Source organism: Monodon monoceros, unplaced genomic scaffold, assembly GCF_005190385.1.
Source record: "Monodon monoceros isolate NGI ecotype Baffin Bay Population unplaced genomic scaffold, NGI_Narwhal_1 Super_Scaffold_12, whole genome shotgun sequence".
Taxonomy (NCBI): Eukaryota; Metazoa; Chordata; class Mammalia; order Artiodactyla; family Monodontidae; genus Monodon; species Monodon monoceros.
In genome coordinates, this window is record NW_021703768.1 from 66,185,245 (window position 1) to 66,195,166 (window position 9,922).

Here is a 9,922-nt window from a genome sequence, read left to right on the forward strand (position 1 = left end):
TCTTATGATACATGATTACAGTTTTTCATGCTTGTTTCTCTTTATTTATAGATTCTGCTTTATACACATGCATCTTAGATCTCCATTTCTGAGTGCCCTCAACCCTTGTTTGTTGAATTAATGTTAGTAGATGCTCTTTAGTCGTAGTTTATGTACAACCCCATTCACAATTCTCATCTGCTTTTAGCATATTCAAATAAGATAAAACTCACTAAATGCCATATTAATATAAATAGAGAAATATACATATCCCTAATACTTAGTTTAAGGAAAGAGCAACACATATAAGTAACTACAGGTATAACTACGTAAATAACCATCAGCATTTCAACATTTGGTTATTCTGTTTGGTTAAGAGCCTACTTGAAGTTGTCAAATATTACCTTTCCTTTCAACTACAAAGAGCCTGAAAAAGACTGTTGGGCAACAACCTGGAAAAGATTATTTAAAAGGTAAATATGGGTCCTGGTCGAAGATGGCAGCGGCAGCTGGAGCCCAGGTTTCTGGGCTGCTAGGTCGTTCCTGGCTGTCAAGCCAGCCTATGTCGAGTGGTGCCCACAGTGGCGCCCACAGCGAGGAGGGCTCAGATCGCCTGTGGAAGGCCCTCACCTTCTTCGTGGCGCTCCCCGGGGTGGGAGTGAGCATGCTGAATGTCTTCCTGAAGTCGCACCACGGAGAGGAGGAGAGACCCGAGTTCGTTGCCTACCCCTATATCCGCATCAGGTCCAAGCCCTTTCCCTGGGGAGATGGTAACCATACACTTTCCATAACCCTCATGTGAATCCGCTTCCAATTGGCTATGAAGACGAACAAAGAGAACCTGGACCACTAGCCAGTGAAGACCACAGCACTGGTTTGAACCATTACTCTGCACACATGGACCAGAAAATTGTACGGGACCTTAAGCTCACCTCCTTGTATCCAGTGATGACCATTATACTGATCTTCCATCCCTTTGCTTATAGCAGGAGATGGCTTAAATAAATAACTTAGTCACGAGCTGAAAAAGAAAAAAAAAAAGGTAAATATTTTTTACCTTTTAATTTCATGAATGGCTGGAGATTCCCTATACTCAGCAGTAACATATGACTCACATTTGTCCATGGCACAAACTTGTAGAGTAAATACAGATCACAAAACTGACTGTCTCACAAGGCTCCTGTGATACAAACTTTTCCCAAGGTCCTCTCTCTCCTGCTGCAGTGTGTGAGGGCCTTCATAAGGAACATGGTGTTTCTATTTCAGAAAAACTGCACATCCCATATTCTATTTTAAAAGATTTGACAGTATATGAGCAGTGTATATATTTATATTGAAAAGGTCTCTTTGGTCATTATGGATGATTCACTGGAGATGTTCCTCATAAGCATGGTTTAATAGTGAAATATAAATTCAAAATTTTAATCTGCAGTGATTCGCCCTACCCCTTGGACTGAGATGGCTTCATGAAAGTTAGGTTTTTTTTTTTAAAGGCAAACCTTGAAAACAACATCTGGTGTTGAGTTCAGAAATTAGAACCAGATATGCTTCCTTATCCATATTTCGGTTCACATGAGTAGGCTGCCAGAATGGTGAAAGGGAAAAGGTTTGCTAATTTAATTTTTGTCTTGTTTTTAAAGAAATAATAGAAATATTTTTATGCTCAGAGTAGTTATGGGTCTTTTTAAGTATACAGACCATCCCTGAATATACATAAAGAAATATTAGAATTAATAGAAATTTTAGGTAGTAGTTAGCATTGTAACAATTCACATTCAAAGGATTCGCCAAGGGTTTCCTCTAAGTAACAAGAGCCAGACAGTATAAAGGCCTCATAGATTGCTTTTAAAACCAGTTTTCCAAATAATTTATGGTATATGTGTTCCCCAAGAAAACTGAGACAGCTAATAACTATTTGATTCAGCTATATTTTGAGCATTAGTATACATCCCATTCAGAATGCCAACATGAAAGAGCAACTAGAATTTTTGTTTTCTAAAACTTCAACAATAACTAAAGGTATGCACAGAAATGTTGGGGATGGTGATTAATAGAATTCTAATTTGGTGTTTACAATTTACCAAGCACTACAGAGCCTATTTTATTTTGCATTTATAATAAGCTTAAAGTAAACCAAGCATATATTGTTATTTCCATTTAACAGATGTTAAAATTGAAATCTTCAAACATAATGTGTTACATAGTTACTTTCGTAGATCCAGTAAGTACTAGAACCTAGATCGTCTGTATCTTAGAGCTTTTTCTATTATTTCATAATACCTTTCTGCATGATGATAATCCAACAAACTGTATCCCTAATTGGCTGGTATTTGAAACCTAGGTTTTAACTGCACTCAATTCTAGAAAAATCAATCTGAGCGAAACATCAGCATTAAAAAACAGACATACTAACATTGCACTTGGAATATCTGTGTGGTAAGGAATCCATTAGATCTGGAACTCATTACTTTGACAGGATATCTCTATTAATGAATTGTTCTAATTGACTTTGTAAGTATGATTTTTATCTTCTACTTTTTTTCAATTGTTTTACATGTAAGTTTCTCCATAATCTTTCCATTTCAAGCAATTCTACATCATGAAAATATGTCCTTTGTTCATTCAAGTGTAGAAAGGGTATAACATTGTCTAATGCATTTGCTACATCAATAAGATTTATTTTCCTTTTTTGGTGGGGTGGGGGTGAAAAGACATCTTTTAAATTCTGCTCTACATCTTACAAATGAGAAAATTGAAATGGAATGTTTCCCTTTTTAAAAATAGGGTTTTTCTTGGTGGCATAGCCCTTTGGCTATTCTGTTGAGGTCAAAGTCTTATTCCAGCACTAGATTATCGGGTTTCCCAAAATGAGTATGAACCCTGGAACATTTTGCCTTTTTCTTACTCCCTCCTCAAATAATGGATAGTCAATCCGTCTCTTTATATGTGATTAATAGCAACAACAACAACAATAATAGATGTCTTTCATTATAAAATTTAGTGTTTCCAGGTGTGGAAAAACAGTTAGAAGGGATGAGAAAATTACAAAATAATAATGATAATGCATACTTTTTTTGTACTTTACAGTTAATACAATTTGGCTGACTCCTCAAAATCTATGATGTAGACAGTGAAATTTTTATTCTCTCCATGCTCAAGAGATAAGTAGGGGCTCAGAGAAGATAAATAAGGTGTGCAAGTTGATATGCTCAGTAAATGGCAGAGGTGGATTAAGAATCCAAGCAACTCTGCTCTGCTACTTATTTGCAGTGTTTATGCTACCAAGTTCTCTAATTCTGAAGCTACATTCACTTTGAATAGCTAGATGAGACAAGTGCAGACCGGTCTGAAATTCAGGAGCTCTGAATTCCTGTCTCCACCCCATTTGGCCTGATTTAGTATTCTCAAGTAGCATGACATCATAGTTAAGTGCATGGGCTCCAGAGGCACCCAGACCTGGCCTTACATCCCCATTCCTCCACTTAGCATCTCAAGGAAGCTTCACAAGTTAGTTTCTCCAAGATTTAATTTCCTCATCTGTAAAACAAAAATTGTTATGAAACAAATATAACAAATGTAAAAGTCTTGGCCACAATAAGTATTGGATAAATCATTGCTACTAGCACTTCACTTTATGCTGATTTCTCTTTTCCCATTAATACATATATTTCTTGGAGGAAAGAAAGTGAAAACCCATATAGGTTTCATCACACACAAAATGCTGACCACACACAGAGAGCCCTCCCCCAGGCACTTACGTTCTACCTTGGACACCTTGGAAGTATTGCAAAGGTTCTTGAATCCAGATGTACAAGAATAATTTCTTTGAACTGAATAAGTAGTATGTCTTACAGAGCTATGTGACTCTATTTCTTTTATCTCTAGGGTTTTGATCTCATAATAAATAAACTGAAAATTTACTAAAAAGGTTTATTGAATTCCAGTATAGATTTTCTTGATCAACAGATGGTTAGAGTATTACCATAATTGTAGATGGGGTAGGAAAGCATTGCTTTGTGAAAATACCTGACATTATTCAAAAGGGATGGGAATCAATGTTAGCTTTCAAACCTCAATCAGCATGAATTCATAAGTATTTCTAAAATCAGATGGTACAATTTGATACTGATTCCTAGAGGCGAGAGGATTCCTTTTAATTTATGGCTTGGATTCGTTTCCTTGAATGTATCCCAATGACTAAAAAAAGATCATGTTTGATGAAATAATCATAGTTAACAATGAATGCCCTGTTTTTTCCTTGTCTCCTTTTAATTCTGTTACCATTCCAAAAATGTAGGATTGGAATACAGTAGTAATAAGTGTAAAGGTGAGAAACTCAATTATAATTCCAAGGGACTCATTCAAAGACACCCCAAAATCTTTACACAAATATTAGATGTTGATAACTGCATTAATATACTTACGTACATAAATTCAGAGTATTTCTGTATCATTTACCATATTCTCAGTCACAAGTAATAGGAAGCTCAAAATGGATTAAACATTAAGGAAACTATTGGCTTTCATAGCTGGAAATTCAGAGGTAAGGTGAATTTTGGAGGAGGCAATATCCAGTGGTTCTGGTTGGGTTCTCTGACAGTTTTCTCAGCTCTGTCCCACTCCTCAGGATGGAGCAGAATAGCTTCAGAAGATACAAACACCACAACAGCAAATGACCACAGCCAAGAGAAGAAAAAAGTAGCTTTCAGAACTCTCTCATAAAAGAGAGAGAACTTCTTTCTGAATCCCCCAGCAAATTCCCCCTCAAATGTGTTTGGTTGAAATTGAGTTGCATGCTCATTTTTGTTCCAGTGTTTGAGGTGATGGAATTATGGCCACTCAAGGTCAACTTTCCCTGAGGTACTTGGCTGCGTAATAAAAGGGTAATGAATGAAACAAAACTGAGATTCTCTTGGGTAGGAATAAATGGAGAATATGTACCTCTACATAGGCAATGATCAGTGTCTTCTGCCTCTTTCAATATCTACCCATTCATTTTTCTAAGAGGTATTAACTGAAATAGTTAACAATATCTACCCATTCATTTTTCTAAGAGGTATTAACTGAGATAGTTAAGATCCTGAAACACAAATACTCCTTCTGATATACTCTTGGAAGAAAAGTACAAATATTTTAAGTATTAAATAAATTGGCTTGAGCTATGAAATTCTTATATTGCTGGCAAGCAACCATGTCACAAGTCATGGACAAGATTAAACTTTAAGTTTAATGGCTGGGATAAATCCAAGTATAAGAAAGGAGCACTCTGCAAATATGTTTCATGCTCATACAATGGTGCATATCACCTCTTAAAAATGTAAACCAGAAGATTTCATGCAAACTAGCATTAAAGAGGAAAAACACATTTTCTCATAGAAAGCCCTCAGCTTTGGGATAGGCATTCAGGAGTGGGATGGTATTAAGATTCATATAATGCCAGATGCTACTATGATCCACAAATTAATTTTAACCAGTGATCTGTCCAGAACCCAGTAACAAAAATACTTCCCTGGAAATGAGATTTTACTTACAAAAAGAGTTGTATATGACTGTTAATGTTTACCACGATTTTTAAAAATGAAAAATTAAGATTTTCAGAGGTCTAATGAAGCCAAGAGGAAAATAAAGACTTTCTGGAAATGGTATTTTGGATAGTGTTGACTGCGTCAAAGTAGGAAATATTTTTTTTATTTTAGAATTTCTTTTTATTCATGCCCTATAATTGTTCTTAAAGCACTTAAAAATCTCTTCCCCAAAGAATTTTGGGCTTTTCTTTATATATATATATATATATATATATTTTTTTTTTTTTTTAAGGTGACTTTATTTGGAAATAGGGTCTTTTAATTTATTTATTTTTGGCTGCATTGGGTCTTCGTTGCTGCACTCAGGCTTTCTCTAGTGGCGAGCAGGGGCTACTCTTCCTTGCGGTGCACGGACTTCTCATTGCAGTGGCTTCTCTCGTTGCGGAGCATGGGCTCTAGGTGCGCGGGCTTCAGTAGATGTGGTGCTTGGGCTCAGTAGTTGTGGCTCACGGGCTCTAGAGCTCAGGCTCAGTAGTTGTGGCACACATGCTTAGTTGCTCCGCAGCATGTGGGACCTTCCCAGACCAGGGCTCAAATCTGTGTCACCTGCATTGGCAGGCGGATTCTTAACCACTGCACCACCAGGGAAGCCCTGGGCTTTTCTTTAAAACTAATTTAACTTTGAAAAATTATTGTTTATATTAATTGATTAAGTATTTATAAAACGCGTACTATACCCAGAAAGAATTAAAATGCATAGTCCTGCCCTCAAGAATTTAAAATCTATTTGAGGACATCAATCCAAAAATATAAGAAACAATTAATAAACAAGAAATGATAGCATTTAATTAACCACTAAATTGTGAATCAAGGCACAGCCATATAGAAAAGACCAGATGAGGAAAATCATGTACTTCAGAGAAATTACAGAAGCCTTATTAACATCATACTAACATCTATTGAATACTCACCATGTACCAGATATGTTTAATAACATATCATTTAATCCCACTACAACCCTATACATTCCAATCATTAGCATCAATATTTTACAGACAAAGAAATTGAGGCTTAGAGAGATTAACTTGCCCAAGTTGAAAATTTAGTAAAAAGCAGAAATTGGGAATTGAGCCCATATAGTCAAATCCTACCATGTGGTTACTTAGTTACTAAGGTATTCTGCTTCCATGGAATATGACAAACTTGGTGAGCACTTTCAAGACTTAGAGGTCCTTCTAAATCAAGGAGGATAGAGAGAGGTATTTTAGGAAGGAGGACCAATACCAGTGAAGGCATAGTAGCCGGAGTGTCCATGGTATATATTAGGGCCCTTAAAAGAAACTGCGCAGACTGAGTCTAAAGTTTGAACCAAGTCAAAGAGAAGAAAAGATTGGACAAATTCAGTGGAGTTGGGTTACAGAGATTAACAGAGGCATTGATGAGTTTTACAAAACAATTTCTCAATATAAATTAACCGTTTGAAGGACTTCCCTGGTGGCGCAGTGATTAAGAATCCGCCTGCCAATGCAGGGGACACGGGTCCGAGCCCTGGTCCGGGAAGATCCCACATGCCGCAGAGCAACTAAGCCCATGCGCCACAACTACTGAGCCTGAGTGCCACATCTACTGAAGCCCACGTGCCTAGAGCCTGTGCTCCACAACAAGAGACGCCACTGCAATGAGAAGCCTGCACACCGCAACGAAGAGTAGCCCCCGCTTGCGCAACTAGAGAAAGCCCACACACAGCAACGAAGACCCAGTGCAGCCAAAAATTAAATAAATAAATAAATTTATAAATAAAAAATAACTTTTGAACTCTTTCCTCCCTTCTCTTTCTCTTCCTCAGCTGCATCTTCAAATTCCAAAAGACTTGAAATGAATCACCAGAGACCACCCAACATCTTTCAGACATTTAGATTAAACTCAAAAGCATAGAAGTGTTCATAATAGCTAAAAGGTTAATACTTTTCAAATCCTGGGTCAGCCTACCCCAGGGAGAAAGCAAGAGACATCCTGGTGACCTGGAAAGCCCCCAGGCCCCCAGGTGACCTTCCAGGGAGCTCCTCCACATTCCACATATTTTTCAGTCTAGCCTTGCCTTGTCAGTTGGAAATGGAATGCAGGCTCACACCGTGTCAGAGCGGAGGGTCTCCTAAACTGAAATGGAAATAGCTCTAAAACTGGAATAGCTTATACCTGCGTGTTTATAAATACGTGGTTAATCTCTGGGATAAAAACTGGCCATTGTGATTGCCTCAGGGAAAGATAGCTGGATGGTTGGGGAACATTCAAAGAGAAGAGACTTGCTTTCCTTCTCTCTACCAACGCCTTGGACTTTTTCAATTTTGAATGCTATACATGTTTATGCAATATGTCTATTGCAAATGAATTAACTTTTTAGTGGCCTTTTTGCCTGTCTCACAATGCATTCAAAGCACCATTGCCAGCCAAATTCCCAAAAGCACAGTTCCCATCACATCCTGCTCCTATCCCAAACCTTGAGTGCATGCCCATTACTAATAATAACTCACAAGGTTCACAAGAATTGATTTACTGACATCTTTTATGTTTCACACCACATTTTGAAGTAGGTTATGCCTCATATGACAAGTAGTAAAATGGCATGTAGTGAATTTAGAAGATTTGTTCAGGGTTACACAGCTAACTGGTAAATGCTGCTGAGACTTGAGCTTTTAATACATGCCACTTTCTGTGATATCATGCAGCCTCTCACACACAGCATAATCAGATCAAACCTCTTTAGCCTACCATTGATTTCTAACCTTCCTTGGAAGTTTTCTCATGCAAATCCCCAACACCTATCCTTTGCTCCAGGTAAACTAGTACTTAAACACTTGTTCCCCAAATAACCTCTCACTCTTCTATCACTGTATCTTTTCTCATGTTCTCTCTTTCCCCTTAGAATGTCTCCTCAATTCATTTGTCACTGAAAATCTTCCAGTTAACCACAAATGGTCCCCCTTAATGAACCTTTCCCAGATTCCCCCAGTTTTCAATTATTCTCTTCTCAATACTTTATTATATCTCCCACAAAACTACATGTTAGTCTTAAATTGTAGTTGAATTGGTGTTTGTCTTAACCTCACTACAAAACTGTAAACGTTGAGAACAAAGATCATTGCTATCCATGTTCGTTTTTCCAAATATCTAGGAAACTATTTTCACTTATTAGAGGCTCAGAAACATTTGTTGAATTCAGTTTGATAACTGATTTTTCTGGAACACCAGGGGTGCGTTGTAAGATGAACCAAACTTTGGAGAGAACCCAGAAACTGATTTTACAGTAGAGATCACGAACTGGTAGTTTGTGACACTCTGAAAGACATGTGTGTTGTTAGCACAGGGTTTGTTTCTTTGGGGGTTTAATTTTTAATTTGAATTATTTGCCAGCATTTAAAATCAGAAGATCTCATGTAAAAATCTAAATTTCTAGCTTTTCTTGAAAATGGGAAAATCTAGCAACACTGAGCCTGCCCTACCACATGACAAAATTGGCTAGAGTTGGTAAAACCTGCCCGTTTTCAGTAAGACGCAGGCTGTCTGGTGTGCCACAGCCCACCATTCATGGTTGTCTCACACCGCGGGGGCTATACTGATTTGTGATACCTGTTGGATGCTATACATTTACGTTTGCAATTCCTACCAGAAATGTTGATCCTTTTTCCTTCAGAAAAAAGTCCCTAAGGCTCATTACCTCTACCCAGAGCTCTACACCTATTTCAACAATGGCCTGGTGAAAGCAATTTTCTCAACCGTCTTTGAAAAAGTAGCTTACCCTCCTCATGTAGGAAAACCTCAAGGAGAAGTTAAGTCAGTTGTTGCATTCAGGTGTATTAATGGAAATACAGAGAAATTCTATACACAGAAAGAAAACTGTCGTTTGAAGTACAGGATGTCACACTGAGACATTGCCAGGGAAGCTATTTACTAGTGTCCCACAATCGGGGGGAGCAGAATACAATGCAGGTGACGGAATCCCATAGCAAGAAGGGATCTAAAGAAAGACAATCCAGTGCTTTAATTATTTTTATGACATTCCTACCAAATTGATTTTTTATATCTTCAGCTGTCTGATGAGGGCAAGCCCATTTAAAATTTCACAATTTGTACTTCATAAGCATTCTTTTTTGCATGTAAGGAAAAGATGATTTATCGTAACTTTCCCCCATTAGTCCTTCAGTTTCCCTCTGGGGTAACAATAGTCACATGTGACAAACTTTTTTTATATTTAAAGACAATGATCATAGTTTCCTCAAAGTCTTCCATTCTTCAGGTGAAACACATTTGGTTTCTGGTTAGTAAGACTCTCTTCACCCTCTGGTTATTTCTTCTCTGGTTCGTTATATTCCATCAAAATTCTTGGCACCCCAAACTGGCCAGAATATTACAGGTATTTT

At 37.5% G+C, this 9,922-nt stretch overlaps 1 pseudogene across 1 annotated transcript; it reads left to right on the forward strand.

Moving 5' to 3' along the window:
* Positions 1-475: 475 nt before the first annotated feature.
* LOC114892766 lies at positions 476-803 on the forward strand (annotated as a pseudogene). Its single transcript, XR_003792775.1, has one exon. The product of XR_003792775.1 is annotated as a cytochrome c oxidase subunit 6A1, mitochondrial pseudogene (transcript).
* Positions 804-9,922: the final 9,119 nt, after the last annotated feature.